Raw genomic sequence first — 13,882 nt, 5'->3', positions numbered from 1 at the left:
AAAATCAATTCCTAAACAAATTAAAGGACAATGAGTAACCACCTGATCTTCATAATTTTTTGAAAATCACTGCTTTAGCCAAAAAGTCCTAGCAACTTCACTATAATTTAAAATTCACAAGGTCGTTACAGTGGTACTACTCAGCAGAAAGGCATCAGTGTTTCAAGGTCAGTCTATAGCTCAATGAATACAAGAGCTTCCAAGTCATCACAGGGTTCTACAAAATAATCCAGATTATTATTACACTGAATTATTCTAGTTTTAAGCATTAAAATATACTCCCAGTTTGCAGCAGTTGAACAACAAACTCTTAAGCTATATATAAACACAAGGATACTACAGTAAACAAATTAAGTGCACAGTTTAACTATAAAACTGAAGCGTGTCCAAAACTCTTTGCTCTACTCGCTTGATGTAGTTCTCACTACAACCACTCAGATGTTGAAATGATCATCCACCATAAAGTATATACCAGTACACTGGGCCAGATACTTCCATTTGGGACTTTTAATTAAAAAAATAATAATAATAATAGGAAGATGCCCACAGGAAATTAAAGAAAGTGAAAGGCTAGGGAGTAGACTCTCATGGTTTGGTTTCCTCACACACAATAACTCAGCAAGCAGTGCGTCTGAACTACTATCAAACTACAGTAAGAACCTCTTACTGAGTGCCATGATCATGACAGCAACGCAGAAGATAAACCCGCACTTGGGATTTGTGCACACGAATAGAGCTGTGTCAGCTATTTTAATGCTTCTGATGCTACAGTGATGCAATTAAATAGAGAAAAAAGAGAGGAAGCCATTGCCAAGAAGTAGTTATATGTGTAGACCATTACCGAGATCAGATTTACTTGTTGTAATATTGCTTCTAAGCAGACCAGTGAAGTGACCAGCGAACCCCAGCAAGAACACAGGACTGAGATGACAGCAGCAATGGCAAGTCAGAGGCAACATCCTATCAATCTGTCTTCAGTGTGGAGGAGCATATCATCACCACAACCTTGAAGTGTGCCACTTCCAAATGCTACCGGACAGTTAAAAACAATTTGATTTGTCAGCTTAATTGCTGGGACTGCTTTCTGAGGGCTTATAGGGATTGCAAAGAGCAGAGGCGATCTCTGTGTCACAAAGTTTTCTCACACAACAAATTACTTAAAACTTCACTTGTATTCAACTCTGACCTGTACTAGGGTTATACAGAACACATGCCTCTTTTTTTTTCCCTTCCAGGAAGGTCAAAATACTAGCAATAAGGAGCATTTCTCCACAGCCTGGAAAACTCTTAATTACAACCATGTGGACTTCTGCTTGAGCCCGGTTCTGCAATACTCAGAACTCAGATGCATGCACAAGGCAGGCATTTGCTCCCATGCCGCTATGGGTAGTAATGAAGTCAGGATTCCTCTTGTCATCTCAGGAGACAGAAGGTAAAATAACATATACTTTTCTGACCTGTTAATCTTTTTAATAAATATTTAGATAGAGGGGAAAAAATTTTTTTACCTTACCCTAAGTGAAGAATATCAATGCAACCTGCTTTTCAACAGTTGCAGCTAGAAATCCTTGCAGAAAAGCCAGATGCCTCTCCTCAAGTGCATTTCACAATGTGTATGATACGTGATTAATAATATCATCTGCAATAGCAAAGAGGCCTGGAGGTAGAGGGCAACAGGAAGTGGAAGAACTTTTTAATAATATTCATAGCCAGGGGGTGCACTACTGCAAAATATCCAGGCAATTAGGAAATGGGGTCAAGGACACAACATGCTTCCCTTTAGAGGCAACAACACAGGGAGCTAGTTGTGAGTAATAACTCTTGTGTAACCAAGAAGGCCCATCTTTGCCCTCATAACAGCAATGTCATTTACAGGCTGAACTGTACCTCCGTAGAATTTTTCTCAGCAGATTTGTACTCAAGTGAATTTACTGATACCAAAATAAACTGCCTCCTGAGGCAAAATAATTAACTAAGTAGGATTCCGCAGCATATCTAGTGTCAAGAATGCCACTGGCAGGCTCAAGCGCTCCACAGATAATTATCCCTTATACTACTCCTGATTCACTAGTTGCTAACAGGCTAATTCTTCATTATATGGGAAGGTAGTGGCAAATTACCACAGGTTCTTGTCTCAAAAGTACATTCTCTGTAACGCTAAGACATTCTGACTGGAACACCACTCTTCTCATTTGCTCTGAGCTTCACGTTCAAGAAACTCATTACAAATAGGACTGAGGATCCCCTGTGAAAAGAATCACCAAGTCCAGCACCTCTAAAATAATCTGCCCTGAAGCACAAGAGGATGTAGTGTCTACACAAGTTGGGTGGCAGGGAGTTCATATGCTAGAAAGGGAACTCCTGCCTACCCTTAACTTTGAAATGGAAAGCTGACTCGGGGGGGCAAAGAGCAGACTCAGCTCTGGAAAGCCAGGAAATGGGCTGATATTTGGCAAATTGCTAGAAACAGAATAGTCAGATATGTAATGCTAGGAACCTTAAGTTCTAAGAAGTACAGCTATTTCTGGTCCAGAGAAGATTACAGTTTACAAACTAAAATGGTAAGTAATTTGGTTTCTTAAAAAAATAAAAAAAATAAAACAAACACGTGTTTTCACTTGCCACAGCAAGCTAAGTTTATTCCCACATAACAGCTCCATACAGACAGCAGAATAAACTAACACGCTAGAGAAGGGTAAATACACCCCTCCCCACAAGAAAGCATTGCTATTTTTGTACCCTCTATAGAGACTAACAAGACTGCAAAAGAATACTCCGTCTGACTGAATTCTTAAAAGCTACCCACCAAAGAACTATTCAGGCAATAACTTTATTTTATATAAAAAAAATAGCCCTGGAAATTCAAAAAAGTGCTTACCTATACATATCAGCTCTAAATTTTTAAACGCATGAAATAAGATCTCACAAGCAATAAACGCAGAGCAGCAGAAAGACAGACATGAGGTTTCACATAGCTTTCATGTGATCATTCCCACAAGCGATCACACAGGTGGCTAAACATAAGGAATGCTAACTATAGCACTTTACTAAATATAGGAAAAAGACACCAAGAGATACTCCAGATCTTTTTTAAGTGAGCTATATTGGTAACTCGCTTACACAAACTCAGGCTTCAGTCCAGCAAACCATTATATGCTGAAGTTGCTTGTGTAAAGTTGTCGGCTCATTTTCTGTAACTGATGACAGCAAATGCACGTTTTGCTGTCTAAACAGTGGTAGAAGATGGGGTTCCTGCTACAAAGCTCAACTCTTGCAGCATAAACAGAAGAATAGTTTATATATTCAGACGTGCCAAAAAAAATGACAAAACAGTTCCTCCTTTAGTGGAAACTATTAAAGACTTAGACAGATTTGCCCACTCATTTGTGTCTCCCCAAAGCCATGAATAGAGAAGAAAAACATACTAGAGGTTTTATTTTGTAATAGTCTGAATGGATTTGACATATCCAAGAACACATTCAAACTGTATAAACTTTGACACAATGGTCAAAGCCTTACGTAAAGTAAAATCACTGCCTGCTTTAACAGTTATTTAACATAAACGCATTAACGTTGTACTGTAGTTGCATACCTTCATGTATAAAAAAGTACTTTGGTTGGAATTTTATATACTAGATTTACTGTGGTAGAGTAGTTTAAGGACAACACACACACACTCACTGAGGAAAATCACATATTTAATTTCTTTTTTACTGTATCTTAGCCACAAGTTTTCTCCCCTTCATTTCTCAAAGACCTTATCTCCTGCTCAGGTTTCCAAAAATTGTCTGCTCTGAGTGGCAGCAGTATTACACCATTAAGCAAAGAGGACAGAGCAAAGAGCTTTTATACAGATCAATTAATACAGTTACCAAATCCAAACAGACAAAGGTGTAAGTTCAAATAACACTACATAAAGGCCATAATTGTGCCCACATGTGCCTTTCTCTCCTTCTACAAACTTCCCCAGTGTATCTCTTTCCTTATACCCCTAACATATAACATACTTTTGAGAGGTGCCACTTCATATTAGTTGCAGAGCAACATCTTAGACATTACATTAAAGAAACAGAAAATGGTTTACCCTTTAGAAAACAAGTTTGAAAGTCCTAAACTGAATCTTTTCCCTAAGGCTTAGTTTTTAAATTTGGGGTTTGTAACTTCAAACACATTATCGCTCAGATTTCAGAGCACAGCCATTCATGTAAACGCAAGTTCTCCAATATTTGACGAGCCTTCGGTTTCCCCAAGAACATAACAGGAAGCGAGCCTGGGTGCGACCTTGCTCTCTGAGGTCACTGCTATTGTTGCACTTCTGCACATTTTGGAAGTGTTTTAAAGTGATATGTCTCCATTATAGCTTTGGTACAAAAACAGGAAATAATCAACCAACGCCTCTCAAGAGGAAGGGTATTAGCAGAACTTATTTAAATATCCATTTCTCTTATAGATATATATACACAGAGTTTTAAGGAACTGTTGAAGGTACGTGCACGAGATTTAAAGCATGGCCAGAAAGGACAGGTTGCAAAAGAGATGGATGAGCAAACAAGAAGGTAGCAGGATATGAACACAGTGTTGCCTCTTGGTGTGCCAGCTCCCGCACGCACGGTGCAGTTACATCACCAGCGCAACCCCACCCGCTAGCGAGGTGGAAGAGGCAGTTTTAAGTCAACAAGATTGCTCTCTCCCTCCTCCCCCAAAACACTTTGGTCCCCTGCACTTCCTATATGCCTTTTTACACACACAGATACATAGTTACTTAGCTTGAGATTTTAATATAACATTGAAACAAAGCCTGCCACAAAAAATGTTTGCATTTACTGCAGTAACTACTTGGAGGTGCTAACAGAAGTAATTGAGTCAGATAAATATAAATATCTGAATTCACTTCAGTACTGAAAGTATCCATTCTAGTGGTGTTGTTTTTTTTTTTTCACTAACCTAGGAGCGCAGAGGAAACAGCGCTCTAACCCGTCTTGAGGCAGCGCTGTTAGATTTCGAAGTCAATGCCGTTTTAACAGCACTGCTGGCACCGCGCATGCCCAGCCTGCACACGAGAAACCAAATCCACACACCGATCAGTTCTGACAGATTACACCGCTCATCTCCACATTTGATCATTGGTTTGATTAATGTTTCCGTGGAAGACAAATAGAGTGACAAATACTAAATTTGTGAGAGCGGTCACAAAATAGCCAAAGGAAATTGCAGTTGAGAAATTAGAGCGAAGTAATTCTTATTAAGTTTACCACTAAAAAGTTATCAGTGACTTAGTAAGACTTTTACCCTTCCTTCATACAGTAAATTGACAGTTTACTGGACTGGTATCTTAAGCTCAGATATATAAGAGAGTATTTCTAAAACAGCTTAGAATCTAAACCAAGTACATTCATAGAACATGCACAGAAAGTCCCTACTCCTCCTCGCCAACACACCCCAGATTCTAGAAAGAGGTAACCAAAAAAAAAAAAGAAGGCATTAAATGCAAAGCTGAAAAAAGCATAGAAAGGAATTTAAGGAAGTCACCAATATTTTATTTCATAGTCCGAAAAAGTTGTTTTTCTAAAAGTAACATTCTTGCATCTTATATTTGTTACCTCCACTTCCAGGTCAAAACTTCTCAGTACATAAATATATATATTTTTTTTTAAATCACACTCCCTGCAAAGAGAACTTTTTGTGAAATCCAAGTTACGGTGTCTTCCATGCCTACAGAAACGATTCTCCAGCGAACATTTGGTTCACAGACCACAGGACACTCCATTACTGAACAAATTAATATTGGTTCTGCAATTCAGAATGCCTAAGAAGTGGCAAGAAAGATCTTAATGACACAAGAAGATACAACCCTAAGAAATAAGGCAAACAGAGATGGTACCAGTCTAATTTTTTCCTGGGGGATGAACAGACAAACGCACAGTATTATTTGCATCTACAAATATTCAGCTATACCTAGAAGTTACTCTAGTGATCTTTGCTATCCAAAGTGCACTGCATACAGACTGACAATCTGAAGTGCTTTTTAAAGACCATTTAAATCTACCTCGGAACAAGATTGATTTTTAAAGGGGCTAGTACTTTGGTATTTGCTGAAGTGGCACAGTACGCTTGCGTTTTGAAGGATCAAACAAAATGTTGTGGGACCAAGCAAAATGTTGTGCACAGAAAAGCTCGTCTGGTACCTACAGGCACATAAGCTTATTTAAACAGCCTCTTGTTTCCTAAGTACGAGCAGGCTGCACAGTATGCATAAAATGCACTGTGCAGATAGAAAATTTTAGGTTTAGAGTCAGGGGAGGGGGAGAAGAGACACATTAAGAGAAACTAATACTGTCTACAGAATAAGTGTTTCAAATCCACGAGAAGACTGTTCACTTGATTGAAATAACTTCTGGCTGACAGGTTTTGGGGGGGGTTGTGTTGTTTTTTTTTGAAGTAGAGCATTCTGACACACTCGAAGACCACAAAGCCCAGCAGTACCAGTTACACATACACATTGCTTCCTTTCAAATGTATCAGCCAACTTAGAAAAAAGATGCATCTGATCTATACGTAGTCTTCGGCACCCTTCCCTCCTCCTCACCATTCAGCACCACACACACACTCCCATGGTACCGAAGTTACAGCGAGGCATTATGCAGCTCACATAATTATGCAGCTGTAACATTTAGCATACAGCTGTACTCTTTCATAACAAAACAAGGGAATATAAACATTTGGTTTTTATACAACACTGATTATCCAAAGATCAGATAAAACTACTGCCCTCAGGTCTAGTTTTAATTCTGCTTCTGGTTCGCAATACATTTTTGATCAATTATTTGAGATTCTAAGCCACATAATTTAAGTTCTCTCCCAGACTAGACTTCAGGCTACTCAAGTAGGGTTTTTTTTTTTTTTTTTTTTTTATTAAGAGATATATATTATCTTAGGCCTTTAAAATCCATCAAAAAAACCCTCAGCTTTACAGAGAGCCACTGAATTATCAGAAAACCTACACCAGAAAGTGACAATCCTGTTTAAGTACTGTTTTTGACTCCTACTGATGAAAGTACAGGATTAAGAATACACAGACTGTACATTCGGATACATCAGGTATCATTTGTGATGAAACACAATTTGATACATTGAATCTATCCTCTTCAGAATTATTTTAATGCTTCTCATGTAGTATTGCATTTTTTCAAAAGGTCACCTACTACAGAAAAAGAAACTGTGCCAAATACCTAAGCAAGATGCTATGTAAAGCAAGATGCTATCATCTGTTCTTGTGCATCTTCTGCTTTTAAGATTTGGGATATACATACTCCCATTTTTGAGTTTTCCTCACCATTTGTAACTGAAAGATTAGTAAAAATGGCTAAATATTCTTGAATTCCTGGTTTCGGAAGCCGAGCACAAAGCAAAATGCCATCTGACTCAATGCAAAAGCAAACACTAGCACTACCGACGAAACCCTCAAGCAATTTAACTGTTTGCTTAGGACCTTGCCCTTTCAGCTGTCAGAGGTACTACTAAGGTCTACAATTCAAGGCCACAACAGTTCTGTAGAGACAGAGAACAAAAAAATTGCTCAAGCTTCAGAATTAACACTACTAGGAAAAAACTCCATCTCTTCCCTTGTTTAATATGCATGGTTTTGCTCTTGACACCCACCTATCTGCATCTGTAGCAAACTATGACAGATGAGCAAAAACCTGCTCGAATGACTTTCTGTCTCCAGCTACCTGACCCTCCCCAAGTAGCTGCTTTTCAGTGAAGTCTGGGGAACAGCAACGAAGAGCAGACAGAGTTACGTATTCAACTGTAGTGTTCTTACTTTGAACTTGCATTACGTTTTATCCTGCTGTGATCAAAAACTCCTGCTCCCATTCTTGGGCTGCTTCTTAAATAAAAGAGTTTTCCCTTTTCCTGTCACATTATCTTAGAGATCAATATTTTGTTTGTAGGACAAAACAGTACAACTACAGCAGTAGTTTTACTTCCTGGCCACTTCATTCTGCGTATTTTGGATTGTTTTTTATTTAGACACCGCGTATCCAAGCTACTAAAAGAATCTAGAAACCACAATGGAGAAGTTTCTTGCCCCATTAGTGTGAGGCAGTAGAGATATTAAAAAAAAAAAAAAAAAGGTGTTTAACGTCAACAGTTCACATAATTCTCCTCAAATGCAAATATAAAGAGGGAGATATATAGATAGATAAATATTATATATATATATAAGTTTATTTTTAGGAAGTCTGAAGTTTTTCATAAATTCATTTTAAACGAAGCCCAGACACAAGGATAAAATTGAATTGTATTAGTAAATTATTTAGTCAAGATTAAAGTAAATATTGGAATAACAGAAGACATATCAAGGTCTAAGTAACTCAACTTATAAAGTTTTGTTATAACACAGTATACAAAGTTAACACTCAAAAAAAAATTCAAATCAGAAGCTTCAAAACTATGATGGCAAACATGAAACTTATATAAAAGATTCCAGGTAAAGTTAATTCCATTCTAATTCTTTGCTATAAAATGCAGCAACACTGCCACATGCACCACTGCTCCTCTGCCCCAATGCTGCTGGGGATCTGACATCCCTGCCGTGTCCTCACTACCTATCCGAAGGCAGAAAAGCTATGCTAACATCACTGTGAGATCCCTCAAATCCCAGAGCATCTAGACCTAATGTCTTTCTGGAAACGTTGCCATGCCGTTTGTTGAATCCTGCCTATTTCTCCGAATGTTCAAAGTGCCACAAAACTTGCTTATCTCTGCTACTTCCTTTCCTCCCCCCACCAAAAGGTACCTATAAAGGAGTCCAGTTTACGTTCTAACACAGCAGTACAAGATAAATACATTTGCTTAAACTGAATTTATAATTTCAGGAAAATTTTTAAAAATAAGATAAGCCTATTTAAAACTTAACTTAGCATACTTATATTAATTGTTTAATTTAACTCTGACATTATATTGCACTGTCAAATCTTTAAGCCAAATAACCAAAGCTGATCAAAGTCACTAGAGGCTCTAAAATTACTGAGTGTTAAATCAGATTTTGACAAAAGTAGCATTTATATATGCCATCTGAATATTTCTTTCAGCTTACTAATGATTAAGTTCAATCTAAATCCAGAATTGAAATAAGGAAAGAAAGTATGTTTTCCTTTTCCAATCTTGGAATAAAATAAGTTTACGTGAACAAACACTTAAAGCATTCAGTCATGAGACAGAAAAATACTGCCTCATTTCAACTATAATTTCTTTTAACAAAATCAATTTTAAATACTAAATATGTTATAACAATATTATGTACTAGTATAAAAATCATTAGTTTTAATGTAAGCCTTTAAACTGTGTACAAATATCACATAAATTGCATTCTAATTCCCATCCAAATAGAAAATGACACTAATACAATTTACATTAGGAGTAATTGCTGCAGTAAAAAATTGATATAGGGCAGCAGAATTCTATATAAAAATTAACCCAACAAGAATCAAATTATCAAGTTATCCTGAAACCGCTTAGGTACTCTGTGCAAGGCAACTCCAGTCTGGAAGCAGTACTGACAAAGCAGGTGAACAAGACTGTATTGCTTCTGGCCCTCAAGACGTTCAAACACTCAGAGATCTCCAAAAAGCCTTCCATAACTCTCACAACATTCCCCAAAGGAACAAATTCTAGGACACTTTGCCAGTCAGGTCCAAGAGAGTATTTCAGGACAAACAGCCACAGAATATGTCCTCTGATACACACGTGGCAATTATAGATTCTTAGGGCAGTAGCACAGTAAATACAATTTGCTTGGAGGGAGCCCTTGCACACAGACTAGCAAACCGAATGCTAACCAGTTAATTATACTATGAAAACGTCCAACTGTTGGACTCAAGATGTCCAACAGTTCCTGCAGCTTTTTGTGAGGGGCTTATGCGCTCTTTTCAAAGACAGGAAAGAACCATGGCCAGTCATCAGGAGCGGCTCCAAGATCTTCAACCTCTTAAGAAACAAGTTCAATCCCAGGATTGATTTGATCATTTTGGTTTGTCCCTCCCCCCCATTTAAAAATTAAAATCTTACAAAATAATTTAAATCTTAACATTACTCAGCTCTTTTAATACTGTTTCAGAACAGTACCATTTGCAATGACTCAAACATTTGGCTTATGCTGAAGGTCCATATGAATAATATTTGTCCAAGATCCAACATAAGGAAGAAGGGAAAACTACAGCTTCTGCAAATTGGCAAAACCAGTCAGCCTCCAAATAACTAATCTTATTTAATAGCTTTAACTTGAAAGCTCTTTTTGCTCTATATTATAGTCAGGGCACTTCCTTCTCTCCCCTCCTTTCCAACTTAAGTCTTTTCATGTGGAAACAAATTGCAAGAGTTGTAGTATTTGAATCAGAACCTGTTTTACAATGTCAGCATTTCATATACTTTTGGAAGCCTAAGAGAAGCGAAACCAGTAATCTCTCTTCACTGAAGAATACAACTGTTTGTTATTACATGTCCATCTATATTATTTAATTCTGTTCTTTATAAACTTTCAGCCCAATTCTCAGTCTTCACCGTATGATACTTCCCCATACTTTAACTATTGTGATTCATCGATATCAGTACATCAAGTGTCATAACTGGCATCCAAGTTGGCATCTATTCAAAACACTAAGAAGTTCATCTCTTGGTCTTTTCCTTCAGGCTTTCTGCAAAGACGGACTGCTTCACTGTTTACACACATTAACACAATCCCAAACAGTGAAGATTTGTTTGTTTGTTTTTTTAAATTAAAGTTGCAGCTCTGTATAACACTACTTCATGTTATCTGGAAAGCCCTGTGAAGCTCTCTGCCCTAGTATCAGATATCAAACCACAACCTTAAGGGAACAGCAAACGTTCATGTTTTTCATGATCATTTGGTTTAGCTCTGTTTAGCATCTTTCACATAAAATCTATTACAAAACACTGGGTTGCAAAATACAGATGTTTCACACAAAAACACAACAATAACAACTAAATTTAATTACACACTTAAGATGAAGTAAGTGACAGGTCTGTGACCGATTAGAGGAAAGAAAAATTTTTTTTATTAGCAATACTATACATGCTTTCTAAAAAACAAGTTCTAGACACTCAAGAATTGTATTAATCTGTGCATTGATATTCTCAGACAGTAATAAATAAAACCCAAATCTCTGCATCATCGTCCCTCTCGAAGCATCTACATTCCATGATCATGTATTACATGTCAAGCTCAGAGATTCTGGATTTCTTACTAGTCTGATTAGACTCTTTAAAGTGACTCCTGAGATTAGAAACAATAAATCAAATGACCCTGTCTTTAGCAACACACAGTCTTAATTTATGATTCCAGCAGAGAAGACAGTAACTGAGAATGATTTACAATACACTGCATATTGTGTTTTATTTCTTATTTCACCTTCAAGTTCTTATATTCATAAATTTTGTGTTGCATAGTTGCATAATATTCTAGGAAAGAACTATGCACAGTTCATAGTCAAAAATATTCTTGCAAGGTTTTCTAAAGAGGTTTTTAAGAGTGCCAGGTTTTTCTTTAGAAATTGTTTGGGAAACTAGAATACTTGGGAAAATTAAGCACCAGATATATTACCACTCAACTAAAGAACATGAAGACATAGTCAAAATTTTCATTGCCCAACATAAATATAGCAGATTACATTTGTACCCAACAGTCTTCTACTTAACACTTAAATGACCTGAGCACTTAATCAAGACCAACTTTCCAAGCACTCATTTATTGATATCAATTCAAAGAATACAGAAAAGGGCATCCCTGTAACCTGAAGACCAAGTTTTCATGATTTAATGGACAAGAAATATTTATTATATAACTTTCATTCTCAAAATATTAATACTTTGTAACTCATTTACATTATCCACTGTAAAAGCTTCCACTTTTAGAGAAAAAATATATAATCTAATAATGACTATATTTTGCCATATTAGACACACAGCGAGACATCTCCATATATATGATCTCCCTCTTTTTCCTAGCCCCTTCTTCCAACATTAATCAATCTATCCTATGGCAGCACAAGTTAACTTCACCGCAATCTGTCTACACTATCAGGCATAAGAATCACAAACATCACAGAAAAAGCTCAAGAGTCCCATCCCATTAAAAGACTTTCAGTTTTAAGAGTTTGTCAGATGGTTTGTTTCATTTTAATTTCTTGATATAGATATGATCCTCATTAACGTTACTTCACAGTTTCCCAACTTTAACCAATAGTTCTATCTAATATATCTGTCACTTGATTGTCAGATTAGTTACCATCTTTTCAGATCACTTTCAATACTTATAGCAGAATTCAGAAGTGCAGGCTTCCTAAGGTCTCCCCCCTGCACGCTCAAGTAACTCTGCAGGCACATGCCTCCAGGTATTTCCACTGCTACCCCAACAGCCACCTACTCCCAAGAGAACTACCAAAAGCTCTGGATCTTCTATTTTTACTCAGTGAAGTATACCACATTCTGGAAAGCACATCAGATGCTCTTGCAGTAAACATGTAAGCGAAACAAGGAAACCCCTGCAAACCAGAATGAATTTGTGCTGACAACTGGCAAAGGAGGAAAAACACCCAGCTACCACAGGGGAACCATTTTTCACAGAGAAATCGCTCTGATCTCTCAGTTCAGATTCTCAGTAGAAAACATGAAACGTTCATCAAAGAAAAGACTGAACTAGAACACAGAACTCCACTGGATATAAGAAACCCCCTGACTCAGAAGATTGTTTTCATCTCTCCCAATACTTTTACAGTGAACTTGCAGAGGTTTAGTTACCTGTCTCTTCCCTCTAGAAGATTTGACATCCTTTTCCCTTCTTTCCTAATACTCTCTCTACCTCCCAGAGAACAGCTATTATTCTTACTATCCTTTCAAAATTTGATTATATAAATAATCATATTAAGTTCTATGCATTTTCTTTTCCTCAACTCATATTTAGCTTTGAAGCCTACTGCGTCCCTATTTCAGGAACAAAAATGGGCCTGACTGCCTGAAAAAACAACTATTTTCCAACCTAAAAATAATCGGCCTAATAAAAGACAACACATTTATCCTCAAACTGCATATAATTAGCACAAGGGAACTGATAAGAAGCTTATTTTGGATTAGTTCATGTAATATTACAGCATAAACTAAACTTGTTGACTATGAGATATAGGCAACTCAGACGCTTTTCAGTATTTCTGATGAAGGTGAATAATAAGGTAAAAACTGAAGAACTTGATAACCTCAGTGATAAGCGCAAATAACAGCAGTGGGTTTTGTTAAAAAAAAAGAAAAAGAAAAGGCTGCAGAAAGCCACAATACACCTATGAAGCATGTCACAAAAAGCATCTAATGACTTTGCACTTTTCCTGAAGACGGTGAGTACCTTCAAATTTATCCTTGTCCTAACAGGCACGGGCGCACGCACGTATGTCTTAACTCCACTAGCACGAAACGATTTTACTGAATGCCAAAAACCAAAACAGAAGTTTTAGGTGAGAGAAGGGAAAATAAATAAATAAATAAATAAATAATTTTTAAAAAAAGGAGAATTTCCCTCCGTATTGCCTGAACCCGGCAGCTGACCGTTGCTGGCGGCCGTGTAAAGGGACCCTCCACCCCCGAGGTCCGGTCGGGCCGCCCGCGGGGCCGGGGGGGGCGGCTGAGGGCGGTTGCTCTGCGGCCGGGCCACCCCCTCCCCGCCCCCCCGCTGCAATGGCGCTGCTCTCGGCCGGGGCTGACAGGGGGCTTCCCGGGCCGCGCCGGTTTGCAGCTCTTTCCAGGCCTCCTCGGAGAACCCGCCGGCCGGCGGCAGCCCCCGCCCGGCCCCGCAGAGCCTCTTCGGCCTCCCGCG

At 37.9% G+C, this 13,882-nt stretch overlaps 1 protein-coding gene across 3 annotated transcripts in view; it reads right to left on the bottom strand.

Moving 5' to 3' along the window:
* The window catches only part of GNB4 (G protein subunit beta 4), a 34,489-nt gene that overhangs the window by 19,559 nt on the left and 1,048 nt on the right, over positions 1-13,882 (bottom strand). The window contains exon 1 of one of the 3 annotated variants that reach the window (XM_026062167.1): positions 13,415-13,470. The exons of the other annotated variants lie outside the window; for them this stretch is intronic. The gene's annotated coding sequence lies outside the window, so the exon portion shown is untranslated. Of the gene's footprint in view, positions 1-13,414; positions 13,471-13,882 lie in introns of those variants that run through there. 3 annotated transcript variants of the gene reach the window in all.

Source organism: Apteryx rowi, unplaced genomic scaffold, assembly GCF_003343035.1.
Source record: "Apteryx rowi isolate R43461 unplaced genomic scaffold, aptRow1 scaffold_10, whole genome shotgun sequence".
Taxonomy (NCBI): domain Eukaryota; kingdom Metazoa; phylum Chordata; class Aves; order Apterygiformes; family Apterygidae; genus Apteryx; species Apteryx rowi.
Note: the sequence above shows the minus strand (reverse complement) of the source record. Positions and strands in the feature narration are given on the sequence as shown.